The 15,128-nt window shown below is 42.0% G+C and overlaps 1 protein-coding gene across 2 annotated transcripts in view; it reads right to left on the reverse strand.

The window, feature by feature from the left end:
• Nucleotides 1-15,128, reverse strand: part of LOC126416509 (uncharacterized) — a 563,150-nt gene that overhangs the window by 21,743 nt on the left and 526,279 nt on the right. The gene's annotated exons all lie outside the window — the stretch shown is intronic.

The raw sequence follows: 15,128 nt of genomic DNA on the forward strand, positions 1-15,128 counted from the left end.
GAACATTTTTCTTCCCAATTTTCATGAAATAAAAAGCGGGAGAATGGGAACTTCACAAAATGAATAATTTTGTCAGATGAGGCGCACTTCCACCTCAGTGGGTACGTTCATAAACAGAACTGCAGAATTTGCGGTAGCAAAATTCCGCGAGTGACTGCGTAACATGAGATGCATCCACAACGCGTGACTGTTTGATGTGAGTTCTGGGTGGGAGTCGTGATCGGCCCGTACGTTTTTGAAAATGAAGAGCGAGCTGTCCTCACGGTGAAAGGTGACCGTTACCGAAACATGCTTTCTGATTGATCATATAATGTAGGCTTTCACGGCCGATGTTGTCTTCACTTAAAACTTCCGGGCTGATAGGTCGTACTCGATGTATAAATCTCTCCCCTGACGTTTCGTCTCCGACTGCGGAAGACATCCTCCGAGGTAAAGCGGCGAACTGAAAAGAGAACTCGAGGAAGTGCTGATTTTATAGGCAGTACAGAAAGTGCCATTGTCCATCACGTGGCGTAGGCTATCAGACTGTCTCTGGTAATGCCAACATTCTCGATTGAAAGCGCTCGATCGTCACGCTTCCGGTGCAACGCTGACATCTATGCTGGATAAAATTTGGATGTCAGTGGAGGATGTCTCCCGCAGTCGGAGACGAAACGTCAGGAGAGAGTTTTATACATCGACCATGGTCGTATCAGCCCGGAAGTTTTAAGTGAAGAATGCTTTCTGAATGATTTCCCCTCTTATTGATGAAATTGACGATTTGTTGTTTCTACAAGATGGTACGACATGTTACACATCCAGTGAACCGAACACTGCTGAATGAAAAATTTTCTAAAGAAATTATCTCTTTGCGTGGCAACATGGAATGACCTGCCAGATAAAGCGATCTTACGCCTTGTGACCTTTTTTTTGGTGGTGGGGGGGGGGGGGGGAGGGGGGGAGGGTATAGTGACATCAGAGGTGTACGTGAACAAACCACAAACAATACACCAATTGAAGTACAAAATTAAAAGGGTTATTAACGGCCTCCAGCCAGACGTTTGTGAACACATGATCGAGAACTTCAATGAAAGCATTGCTCATTGCCTCGCGGCCTTGGGTGGTCGTATGGAAGTTATAATTTTTCGTACGTAAATCGGAGAAATTACTTCATGTGTTTGAAAAGAGACATTACATTTTCATTAAATTTTGTATGTTCTATAGCACTTTTAACATTCGTCTCGACTTCCCGGACACCCTCTATATTGATTTTTGTGCAGGCGTTTCTGAGATGCGTGGTTGTATACTGGACGACTGTACGCATATTTTTTACAAAGCGAGTTTCTGAAAAACAAGTGGGAAACATAGTGGTGAATAGTACTACCAGTGTTAACGTATTTTTTTCTGTGTAACACTATAGTTACATCTTTCCGCTTTGTTTGTTACAGAACTTGTTCCTTCTCCTCTCTCTCCTCCTCCTCCTCTTCTTCTTCCCCCTCCAAAGTTGCAAACACCAGCATCTGAACATGGGTTCATGCGGGCGTTCTCTCAGGGTCAGTAGGAAGCACCTTGTAAAGCTAGCTATCAAATGACGCAGTACAGAACGTTCACAAGACGCTAACGACTCTCACCGTAGCTGTACTGGTAAGTACAATTTTATTTATTTGCTCTCACAGGTGGTAATGACGTACCTAAACTTGTCTGGATACATTCCGCTGTTGACGATGTATTCGGTATGTATCCACCACAAATTTTATGTACTCTTGTAATGTTTTTTTGCAAGTTCATCATGTCTAGTGAATCTATTATATCCTGACGAGGGCACAAGGTTCTGGGTTCATGTCCAGAAGACAGCGTCATTATCTAATGAAATTATGACATACATCACAGGATTCAGGGGACGGCAGCAGGATAATTACATAATTTGATAACTGAACATGCAGCGAGCCGAACGAACACTTCCGGGGATCCAGAGATCTCTGGACTTAGCACAGTTGGATCACCGTGTGACGTCACGGTGGGGAGCGGGGGATGTAGCTGTCATTGGGGGTGTTGCAGCATGTGACATTGTTATTATGACCATACTGAGGCTAGGGCAATTGGTATAATTAGAAAGCGATCAGGAACTGTTCGTAAGACAACAGTCACACGCTACTGCCGGATTTATGACAAGGAACGTTCATGCAACACTGACTGCCCTACTATGCTTTTCGGTCTAACCTCTTTTAAATACATAGCCAGCACCAGGTTCTCGTTTGATACTGCGTTGATGTGGCAGATAGTACCATGATGGTATTTACGTAGGTGTCACTCAAATTACATTTCTGCGTACCGTAACTACAACACACCGCCAGACTTTACATCTCGACAATTAGGACAGGGCTGTCTTTCGCCAGGTATCTAAGTCTGCTCATATTCGTGATCTGCAGTTTCCCTCGTGCTTAGAAAAAGTGATAACTAAGTTATAACTAAGCGTGAACTAACAAATATTCTTGAATATTCCTCGTACACCAGAGATACTTCCTTAGTTAAAACTCGAAGTTATTATCTGCACCACGATAAATAAATGTGAGTTTTCATTTCTAATTGTAGTATATATAATATTACAGTACGAAAGTCTGCCGACCATATTTACACCATCAACTATTGCTTCACTTAGCAAATACTGGTTTTTGCTGGTCAGATCGGCTACAATACGAGCTGCTCTTACGAACCAGAGCCGTTGGGCCGTTTGTATGGAGAAGACAAGCAGAGATGACTAAAATAAATACAGGGTTTCCACACACTGCTGAAACAGCGCCCCCTGTTTTTAGCCCAAAAACGACAGTCATAGTTATTTGTGGCGTCAGTTCGTGAACTTCGAGGAGTCTGTTATTTAAGGGTGTCGAATCTCTATATCCGCCATCCATGCAGCCTGCTGTATATAAGGCCCCTCATGAGCCTTACATTTGGTAACGTATTCAGATATTTCTTTGCACATGTTCTCCCAGGTGTAGATTTTTCAAAATGACTAAATATAGGTTACAGAGACGAAGAGGCCTGCACTGCGTAGACTAATGCAGATAGCTGGGCCATATCAGTCTGTGGACTGAAGACTACAACAACGACAACAACATCTATAAATTAGTTTCTTTATTGATTTAAACCACGATTGGACTAAGTATGGAAAAAATTGCTTCAATGGTTTGTAAATTAAATATTACTTATTGTAGCTGTACAACTGGACCGTTTTGATAGTGGGTGGAGCGATTGATTGAACTTGGAGTTACACCTGTAACAAAGCCTTTATTACAATAATTCCCAAATGTAACACTGAAGAGAAAATAAATTAACTTGATTGAGAAGACACAGTAAGAAAATGTAACACTGAAGAGTAAATAAATTAACCTGATTGAGAAGACATAGTAAGAAAATCATTAGTACGCAAGAGCGTCTGGCTAAACTAGAAACAAATGTATGTGCTTATATACGATATCCCACGCAGATATGTTAACCAGGAATACTTCAGTGAGACAGTTAATTTTACATATTATGTCTGAGTACAGTGACCAGTGACCCATTTCTCTACGATTCCGTACGTAATAGAGCAACAAGGTTATGAAACAGACAAGGTTATGTAAGGCTCTGAGCTCAAGATAACAGTCACTGGTCACAATGGCATCAGTCTGGAAGTATTATCTTCCCACTAAGATGGCTTCCCCAAAATGTTATTTCAATTACATCAACGAACGTGTTACTAACAGAGAACGCAATTACCCTTGTATTCCAAGCAGAGAACTGTCCAGAAGTCTTTAATGACAGCTTACCAAGGAAACTAATTGCTTATAATTATACATCATTGCAACCGTACCCTAAAACACGAAATCAAAAACCAGAAAGACAAAATTTAAACTGCTTCCGATCAATAGATGAAATTTCAACTTCGGAAAATATTATGATCATATGAGCTGTTAGATATACAGTGCTTTTGTAATCAGAGGTCTATACCAAACTTTCAAGTAGTGAGCATATGCCAGATAGCTTCCCTGTTACTATTTCTCGCTACACTGCTTCCCACTTGGTACACGGCAATTTCAAACTCGAATGCGTAATCTGGAACAGACTGTTATTAATACGCAGAAATGACAGATGTTATCAAAGCGGTTCAGTTCTTCATCTAGTTGCGATAATAACAAACAGCGTACAGCTTCAGAACCATTACAGAACAGTCAGATAACAAGAGTTAACTTGACTTCCAAAACTAGTCAGCAAATAATGTCGCTTGCAAGCAACGCTGACAAAACTTCAACCCTGGCACACTACATACTGGTTGTCAGGGGTACTAGTGCAGATATTTCTGCTAATGACTTAGGGCAGTGTACTGAACAACGTTAGACCAACATTTACTTCATATGCACACTAATAATTATAGCTATTACAAGTGATATATTTTTAGGTTGGTTAGTGCCTCCAAGTACACAAGGCAGAAGCAAGCTCTTAAAGTTTATTTCACACTAGGCAGCAGGTAAGCTACTGAAGTGTGGATGTGTGGACACAAAACGGTCAGTCTATACTGACAGGCATAGCCCATAAAGAGCAGTAGTATATTACGTGATATTTTTGCAGAAGACTATTAGATCTAGAGAAAAAAACAATTAATGCCTTTAAATTGGTACATATTAAGGTACCAATTATTATAATACCTGTACCTATAGCCGTGATGTTCGGTATATCCAGAACACAAACGAAAGCAAGGAAAAGATGGAGCTAAGAGGAAAGCAACAAGCATAGGAATTGGAGAATTCAGCGTAAGAACAGAAGATTCCACTACGTAGGGAGGAAGCTATGTCGGATCACAGTAGCAAGGAAGGCCAACAGAGCAGACAGGCATCGGCGAAGAAAGATTTCCTCATCAAAGAACTCTGCTGACGAACAGTAGTCGAACAGAACTGAGGAAGATACAGTACTTCTGAAACTGTATGTCTGAAGGACAACATTGTGCGAAGGTTACGTTGGCGCAAGAGTAAATACGGGGCAAACATCAGTTTCACCTCCATGGAAGAGATTCTCCTAACAGTATGGCTTCCTGTCAAGAAAAGACATCTATCCATGTTTAACGCAAAAAATCCATCAACTGAGACGGCCACGGTGGCCGAGCGGTTCTAGGCGCTTCAGTCCGGAACCGCACGACCGCTACGGTCGCAGGTTCGAATCCTGTCTCGGGCATGGATGTGTGTGATGTCCCTAGGTTAGTTAGGTTTAAGTAGTTCTAAGTTCCAGGGGACTGATGATCTCAGATGTTAAGTCCCATAGTGCTCAGAGCCATTTGAACCATCAATTGATTATGGCTTATCTCTTTTATGCAACTAATACTCTGTACGGAACATTTAATTTCTAACCAATGTTGGAAGTTTTAGGTTTGAATTCGTAACGAAACGGTACACCACTGCAGCCCTCCATGCTAGAGTCACCTTTTGAACAACTCTGTATGAGTTTGGGTGATAGGGACCTAATTTGACACTTCACATCTTTCCACAAAAGTACGGAATGTGATTTCTTTTTGCGCAAGTTCATAAAAGGTTCTGTGTATGTTTCTCCAGTAATGAACATCTTAGATAACTTGAAGACACAGGTTATAATAGCGGCTACATAGCCATTTTGAAAAGAGTAGCTATCGGCTTAATGTGTGTGCCGAGGAACTGGAAGACGCTTAAATGTTTGCGAAACTACTATTTAATAACTTTTAATTTATTGCGAATAGTAAAAGGTTGTGAAAACACACTTGACCTCTTAGCAACAAATAATCCTGAGTTAATAACTAGCATCAAAACCAATATAGGAATTAGTAAATACAGGGTTGTCGTAGCGAGATTGAATATTGTAAGCCGGGCGCTGGTGGTCGAGCGGTTCTGGGCGCTACAGTGTGGAACCGCGCGACTGCTACGGTCGCAGGTTCGAATCCTGCCTCGGGCATGGATGTGTGTGATGTCCTTAGGTTAGTTAGTTTCAAGTAGTTCTAAGTTCTAGGGGACTGATGAGCTCAGATGTTCAGTCCCATAGTGCTCAGAGCCATTTGAACCAATTTTTTTGAATATTGTAATCCCCAAATCTTCGAAAAATAAGCGTAAATATCCCTATTCAAAGAAGCAGATAAAAATTCACTTGGCGCCTTCCTGAGAGACAATCTCCACTCATTCCAAATTAATAATATAAGTGTAGACCAGATTGGCATAAATTCAAAGAAACAGTATCGGCAGCAATTGAGAGGTTTATTCCAAATAAACTAACAAACGGCGGAGTTGATCCTCCTTAGTACACAAAACGGGTTAGAACACTGTTGCAGAAACAACGAAACAAACATGCCAAATTTAAACAGACGCAAAATCCCCAAGACTGGCGATCCTTTACAGAAGCTCGAAACTTAGAGAGGAGTTCAATGCGAGACGCCTATAACAGTTTCCACAACGAAACTTTGTCTCGAAACCTGGCAGAAAATCCAAAGAGATTCTGGTCGTATGTGAAGTATGTTAGCGGCAAGAAACAATCAATGCCTTCTCTGCGCGATAACAATGGAGATACTATCGAAGACAGTGCTGCCAAAGCAGATTTACTAAACACAGCCTTCCGAAATGCCTTCACAAAAGAAGACGAAGTAAATATTCCAGAATTCGAATCGAGAACGGCTGCCAACATGAGTAACGTAGAAGTAAATATCCTCGGAGTAGTGAAGCAATTCAAATTACTTAATAAAAGCAAGTCTTCTGGTCCAGAATGTATACAAATTAGGTTCCTTTCGAAGTATGCTGATGCGTTAGATCCATACTTAACAATCATATACAACAGTTCGCTCGACGAAAGATCCGTACCCAAAGACTGGAAAGTTGCACAGCTCACACCAGTATTCAAGAAAGGTAGTAGGAGTAATCCTAAATTACAGCCCCATATCGTTAGCGTCGATATGCAGCAGGATTTTAGAACATATATTGTGTTCGAACATTATGAATTACCTCGTAGGAAACGGTCTATTGACACACAATCGACATGGGCTTAGAAAACATCGTTCCTGTGAAACACAACTATCTCTTTATTAGCATGAAGTGCTGAGTGCTATTGACAGGGGATTTCAGATCGATTCCGTATTCCTAGATGTCCGGAAGGCTGACACTGTACCACACAAGTGGCTCATAGTGAAATTGCGTGCTTATGGAATATCGCCTCAGTTATGTGATTTCCTGCCAGAGAGGTCACAGTTCGTAGTAATTGACGGAAAGTCATGGAGTAAAACAGAAGTGATTTCTGGCGTTCCCCAAGGTAGTGTTATAGGCCCTTTGCTGTTCCTTATCTATACAAACAATTTGGGAGACAATCTGAGCAAACGTCTTCGGTTGTCTGCAGGTGACGCTGTCGTTTATCGACTAATAAAGTCATCAGAAGATCAAAACAAACTGCAAAATGATTTAGAAAAAATATCTAAATGGTGCGAAAAGTGGCAGTTGACACTAAATAACGAAAAGTGTGAGGTCATCCACATGAGTGCTAAAAGGAACTCGTTAAACTTCGGTTACACAATAAATCAGTCTAATCGAAAAGCCGTGAATTCAACCAAATACCTAGGAATTACAATTACGAACAACTTAAATTGGAAATAACACATTGAAAATATTGTGGGGAAGGCTAACCAAAGGCTGTATTTTATTGGTAGGACACTTAGAAAATGTAACAGACCTACTAAGGAGACTGCCTACACTACGCTTGTCCGCCATGTTTTAGAATACTGCTGCGCGGTGTGGGACCCTTACCAGATAGGACTGACGGAGTACATCGAAAAAGTTCAAAGACAGGCAGCTCGTTTTGTATTATCGCGAAATATGGGAGAGAGTGTCACAGAAATGATACAGGATTTGGACTGGAAATCATTAAAAGAAAGGCGTTTTTCGTTGCGACGGAATCTTCTCAGGAAATTCCAATCACCAACTTTCTCCTCCGAATGCCAAAATATTTTGTTGACACGTACCTACATAGGGCGGAACGACCACCACGATAAAATAAGGTAAATCAGAGCTCGTACGGAAATACATAGGTGTTCGTTCTTTCCATGCGCTATACGAGATTGGAATAATAGAGAATTGTGAAGGTGGTTCGATGAACCCTCTGCCAGGCACTTAAATGTGATTTGCAGAGTATCCATGTTGGTGTAGATGTTGATGTAGATTTATTTTTAATCCTATTAATTGTTTCCTCGGATTCGATGTGACCAACTGACTTGCACTTTGGGACAAATAAGTCACAGAAGGTCTACAGAAAATGTTGAGAAAACAAGAAACATAGAAACAAGAGACATTGGACAGCGCATAACATAAATATTTATTCAAACAACAAAAAGTGTAAGATATTATTTATGAAGAGAATAAAAGAAAATAAAACCCCCAGACGGACGAGGTGTCTATTAAAGAGTAAGCGAATGTTTCAAGTAAACAGTTATTGGAATTAGAATACACTTCATTAAACAAAATTAGTACGACATGTCACCAAGAAAGTGTGAGAAAATGCAATGAGAATATAATGCGAGAAACAACTGCAATCGGTAAGAGTGGCCGGCCGGAGTGGCCGTGCGGCTCTAGTCGCTACAGTCTGGAGCCGAGCGACCGCTACGTTCGCAGGTTCGAATCCTGCCTCGGGCATGGATGTGTGTGATGTCCTTAGGTTAGTTAGGTTTAATTTGTTCTAAGTTGTAGGCGACCGATGACCTCAGAAGTTAAGTCGCATAGTGCTCAGAGCCATTTGAACCTTTTATTTTTTCCGTAAGAGTATGGAGAAGACAAAAGAGAAACTTATGCTAAATAAACACAACATTTCATCTGCTAAGATGGCAGATAGGGTGTGGAAAAGACCCCAACAGCAAGAAATAATTAATGTAGAGTAATGAAATTACAGGAATACATTTGTCTACGTAATATATTTAAGTGGTTAATGTTGAGAGATCATAGGTTAATGAAAGCGCGAGAAAACACATTGTAAATGTCAAATGATGGTAGGTATAATCGATGTAACCGCCAGAATATTGAATGCCAGAATGGAAACGTACACGCACTGTGCTATAGAATTGCCGGACGTCAGTTTGTAGGATGGAGTTCAATGACTGTTGCACTTGGTCGATCAATACATGGACAGTTAAATACTGGTTGTGGATAACGCTGGAGTTATCGACCGATATGATATGTATGCTCGACTGGAGACATATCTGGTGATCGACCAGGTCGAGACAGCCGGCCAGTGTGGCCGAGCGGTTCTAGGCGTTTCAGTCTGGACCGCGCGACCGCTACGGTCGCAGGTTCGAAACCTGCCTCGGGCATGGGTGTTTGTGATCTCCCTAGGTTAGTTAGGTTTTAAGTAGTTCTAAGTTCTAGGGGACTGATGACCTCAGATGTTGAGTCCCATAGCGCTCAGAGCCATTTGAACCAGGTCGAGACAACATGTCAACGCTCTGTAGACCGTGTTGGGTTACAACAGCGGTATGTGGGCGAGCGTTATCCTGTTGGAAAACACTTCATGGAATTCTGCTCATGAATGGCAGCACAACAGGTCGAATCACCGAACTGACGTACAAACTTGGAGTCTGGGTGCGTGGAATGACGACGAGAGTGCTCCTGTTGTCATACGAAATCACACTCCAGACCATAAACCCGGTTGTAGATCCGGTATTTCTAGCACATAGACAGGTTGCTTGCAGTCCCTCAACTGCCCTCCTTCTAACCAACACTGGCACCGGGGCACAACCAGCTTTCATCGGAAAACACAACAGGTCGCCCCTTGCCCTCCGATGAGGTCTCGCTTGACACCACTGAAGTCGCTAATGGCGTTGGTTTGGGGTCGGTGGAATGTACGCTACAGGTTTGTTGGCTCAGATCTGTCCTTGAAGTAACCGATTTTTAACACTTCGTTGTGTCTCTGTGGTGCCAACCGCTGCTCGAATTGCTCTTGCAGACGCAATACATTGCTCGACAGCCATACACCGAATACGGCCGTCTTCCCTCTCGTTAGTGCCAAGTGGCCAGTCGAAGCCCGCTAAGTCCTTCTACACTACTGGCCATTAAAATTGCTACACCACGAAGATGACGTGCTACAGACGCGAAATTTAGCCGACAGGAAGACGATGCTGTGATATGCAAATGATTAGCTTTTCAGAGCATTCACACAACGTTGGCGCCGGTGGCGACACCTACAACGTGCTTACATGAGGAAAGTTTCCAACCGATTTCTAATACACAAACAGCAGTTGACCGGCGTTGCCTGGTGAAACATTGTTGTGATGCCTCGTGTAAGGAGGAGAAATGCGTACCATCACGTTTCCGACTTTGATAAAGGTCGGATTGCAGCCTATGGCGATTGCGATTTATCGTATCGCCACATTGGCGCTCGCGTTCGTCGAGATCCAATGACTGTTAGCAGAATGAGGAATCGGCGGGTTCAGGAGGCTTATACGAAACGCCGTGCTGGATCCCAACGGCCTCGCATCACTATCAGTCGAGATGACAGGCATCTTATCCGCATGGCTGTAACGGATCGTGCAGCTACGTCTCGATCCCTGAGTCAACAGATGGGGACGCTTACAAGACAACAACCATCTGCACGAACAGTTCGACGACGTTTTCAGCAGCATAGACTATCAGCTCGGAGACCATGGCTGCGGTTACCCTCGCCGCTGCATCACAGACAGGAGCGCCTGCGATGGTGAACACAACGACGAACCTGGGTGCACGAATGGCAAAACGTAATTTTTTCGGATGAATCCAGGTTCTGTTTACAGCATCCTGATGGTCGCATCCGTGTTTGGCGACATCGCGGTGAACACACATTGGAAGCGTGTGTTCGTCATCGCAATACTGACGAATCACCCGGCATGATGGTATGTGGTGACATTGGTTACATGTCTCGGTCACCTTTTTTCGCATTGATGGCACTTTGAACAGTGGACGTTACATTTCAGATGTGTTATGACCCTTGGCTCTACCTTTCATTCGATCCCTGCGAAACCCTACATTTCAGCAGGATAATGCACAACCGCATGTTGCAGGTCCTGTACGGGCCTTTCTGGATACAGAAAATGTTCGACTGCTGCCCTGGCCAGCACATTCTCCAGATCTCCCACCAAATGAAAACGTCTGGTCAATGGTGGTCGAGCAACTGGCTCGTCACAATACGCCAGTCACTACTGTTGATGAACCGTGGTATCGTGTTGAAGCTGCATGGGCAGCTGTACCTGTACACGCCATCCAAGCTCTGTTTGACTCAATGCAAAGGCGTATCAAGGCCGTTATTACGGCCAGAGGTGGTTGTTATGGGTACTGATTTCTCAGGATCTATGCACCCAAATTGCGTGAAAATGTAATCACATGTCAGTTCTAGTATAATATATTTGTCCAATGAATACCCGTTTATCATCTGCATTTCTTCTTGGTGTAGCAATTTTAATGGCCAGTAGTGTACAATATTGCCGTAGGAACATCCTCGTAGCACTAGTACACGAACTCGTTCAAACTCAGCGACTGTTGATAATGACGTCTTCGTCATCTTAAAATCATTCGAAACCGACATCAACTCACTACGTCCAATCCCCAAGGTAAATAGCGCTAATGATCATTACAGCGCGTATTTAAAGCTAACCTGGCGATACTAGCGCCACTCTTAGTTTGAATAGATATCTTTCAGATGTAGAAAAGCGCCTAACAACTTTCGTTTATCTCGCACAACGCCTTCTTGATGCTGGGATTTCTTTTCCTTCAGTATATAGTACTGTGCCGCCCGAACAAGACACAGCCAGGAGCCGGCCGTGGTGGCCGAGCGGTTCTAGGCGCTACAGTCTGGAACCACGCGACCGCTACGGTCGCAGGTTCGAATCCTGCCCCGGGCATGGGTGTGTGTGATGTACTTAGGTTAGTTAGGAGGAGATTTGCTCCTCAATTTGGTCCTACGGAACTTGACATTTAAATAAATAAATAAATAAATAGTTCTAAGTTCTAGGAGACTGATGACCTCAGATGTTAAGTCCCATAGTGTTCAGACCCATTTGAACCATTTTTTGAACACAGCCAGGTGAAAAGTACCACAGGCGCAAAGATGTGAGCTGGTGCCATAGCCATAGAGACTTGCCACTTCGGCGAGATCCACCAGCGCCACAGGCGGCACTGAGGATGAAGACATCGACTTCGCCTCGACCAATTGCCGGCCGAGTACAATCCGCCAAAGACCGGGCGACAACGGATAGAAGCCTACTCTGAAGATAGAAGATCACCTCTCGCCCACTTGGTTATAGGTCGTCGTCCGGGGCTGACTTAGACGGCGGACGTCGTTTACTGAACTCTTAGAAGTGAACTGCACTCGCTGTATACTGTAAAGTTTGCCTACAATTATTTGCACTTAGCCATTGAGGGCCTTTTTTGTGCAATATTACAAGCAGTGTTGTAGACTTAATCATTCAACAAGTCACAAAGATAAGTAAACCTTTTTAGCTCATTTGTTTGACTTTGTTACTAATTTATTGGAGTGTTGTAGAACCTTCGTTCTCCTTTCCTGTTGCCTGACCCTGGGGCATAGCTGTGTAATAGTGGCAGGGAGAAATTGTTCTAGCGATGTACTGCATCAGAAGCCGTTCCAAGAACTCACAAGCTCGGCCTACCGTAACAAAAATGGCAACTCAGCCACCACAGCAGTAGCGACGAGACCTTTACAAAACTGGCGACGAGGGTTTACAAAATATGTACCTCTCCTCGGACCTGTTTGCATCAGAGAGCAGACAGTCAAGTTTTCTCCTTATTTCTTGACACCAGAGTTTTTAGTTACTAGATACGAAGATAAAAATAGAACCATTTATGAGATTTTTCATTGATTCCGGGCGCTGATGACCACGCTGTTTAGCGCCCGAAAACCTCAAACCACACACACACACAAACTCTGTAAAGGTATATCTTGGTACAGAAAGTCAAAAAATTTTGTTCAGTAAAACAAGGTACTCTCTTCAGCTTATCTTTTGGGCCAAATAGTACCACACACCCGAACGAATAACTTGTATTTATTGTTTATCACACTTTATTGGAGGCAAAACGCAAATCCGTCTGTAATTCTATGTACTGAGATGTTACTTTTCTTTCACATACCACCTAAAACAACACTTTTTTACTTTTTCCTGTGTGGTAAAGTGCTTCTCACCTACGTCGAAAATTAATACAGTCGAAAGACGTATTCTGAGGAGGGAAGAATAGTGTGATGATATGTCTTGCAACGATCTTTATTAACCAGACATATATTGTTCCACGCGAGTCATTCTTTACTCTTGTGTGTCATAATAATTGCTTCAATTTCCTGCTTGCCTGTTTCATTTGGATTATCGAACTGTTAAACTTCTGTATACTTGCCGGTACCGGTATAATCTTTATTTAAATTGCTAACTACGAGTGTTAACACGAAATGATTATTACATTTTTTTTACAGTGTTATGCTCTCGCAAAATATATGTAACATATCGAGCATCCGTCTACAGCACTGACAATAGTTTCACAATTAACCACGTAGTTTTATATTTATTCTTAGAGCTCCAAATTTCCTTCTTGTGATCGACTACTTTAAATATTAAGTGTACAACCTTTTTAACACGAAACTGTTGTTAATGAAAAATATTACGGCTTGAAATCGGAATAAGGCTTAAGGGATATCCTGCGTATTTTAGAACTAAGAGACTGTTGTTCCAGTACTTGTCAGCAGAAGCAACTCGTCCCCTTCATAAAAAACGTGTATTATATTATTTTTGAGATGCAGGCGACTGAATGTTTCATAGTCTTAAAAATCAACTACACTGATTTAAGAAATCGATTTGTGTCTGATTTACTGTTACCGTATTTAAAAATTTTGAATTTGAGTTTCATAATCATACATCCCTCTACTTGTAGAGGATGAAGGTAATTGTACATTCTTTGTTCTGAAATTATAAATACATACTGAGTTTCACATACGTACTAGAAGTAAATCAGACAGAGTAGACACTAATTACAATTTTATTGCTTAAAATAGATAAGACAAATTACAAAACAAAGATTGAACCAGCCACAAAACTAGTAAATAAACAATCTAATCCACAGAAACATTTCATGTGCGTCAGATTCCTCTTCAATATCTGTTTCAGACAGTGCGGCAGTTTGATTGATCAACGAACTGCTGTAATAATCATGATATTCCCGCCTAATCATCTGTTGCTCACACATTATGAGAAGATCTTGCAATTACAGAACTTTTTCTCGTGTATACCTTGGGACGAGACGTATTTGCTGAAGGCTGGCACTTTCAGGTTTACTCCCCTAAAGGTACGTTTCAAATTCTCGCTTATAAAAAACTGAAAGAGGTTTGTTTCATTGATAACAGGGAAGGCAGACATTGTGTACTGAAAATTTGAGGATGTTTTTAGGGTCATTTTTAAAGTTCAAAAATCGCCGCTTAGTGTAGTACGGATGACGAAAGGGCAAGGATTGTTCTTGCAGCTTGGCAGACTTATGCCCATCCTCCAAGGTTCTACATCTACATACTTTTTTCTCTCTCGTGATTGAATGAAGTCGCTTTTCATTTTCGTTTGACATGTTTCAAAAACTGCATGATAATTTGACTGTAAGTTTGGATGGTTCTTGAACAGATCAGTACACACAGATACAAGCCAGAGTTGTTCTGCTGGTCGTACATCCATCTATCTTCACTTGGGTAGTATCTGGAATGGCCATAACGTAATCATAAACAATGTGGGAATTTCAATCGATCCTCTTTTACCGGCTGTCTCATTCCACAAGTACCATGTGCCTTCTTGATTTCCCAGATTGTTTATAGTCAAATTATACTCTGTCGTTTTCTCACGTAGAACATTTGAGCACAACGTGAATTCGGATTGTTTAACGTGCGTTTCAGGTCAAAATTTACGGCCACAGAACATGCATCACTTTGTACTAGCATTGTGTTCTTACTGTGTTTCTTTTGACACAGATCTCTTCTCTTCAAACGATTGTTATGATCACATTACTACTACATCATTTCGTTCTCGGTTTATATGCACATTGTTACAAGCGAAAGGCGTAAATAATGATATGCGCGATTGTAGTCGCACGTAAGAAAATTTGTAGATGTTGCACATGCAT

The sequence above is a fragment of the Schistocerca serialis genome, chromosome 8 (assembly GCF_023864345.2).
Source record: "Schistocerca serialis cubense isolate TAMUIC-IGC-003099 chromosome 8, iqSchSeri2.2, whole genome shotgun sequence".
Taxonomy (NCBI): Eukaryota; Metazoa; Arthropoda; class Insecta; order Orthoptera; family Acrididae; genus Schistocerca; species Schistocerca serialis.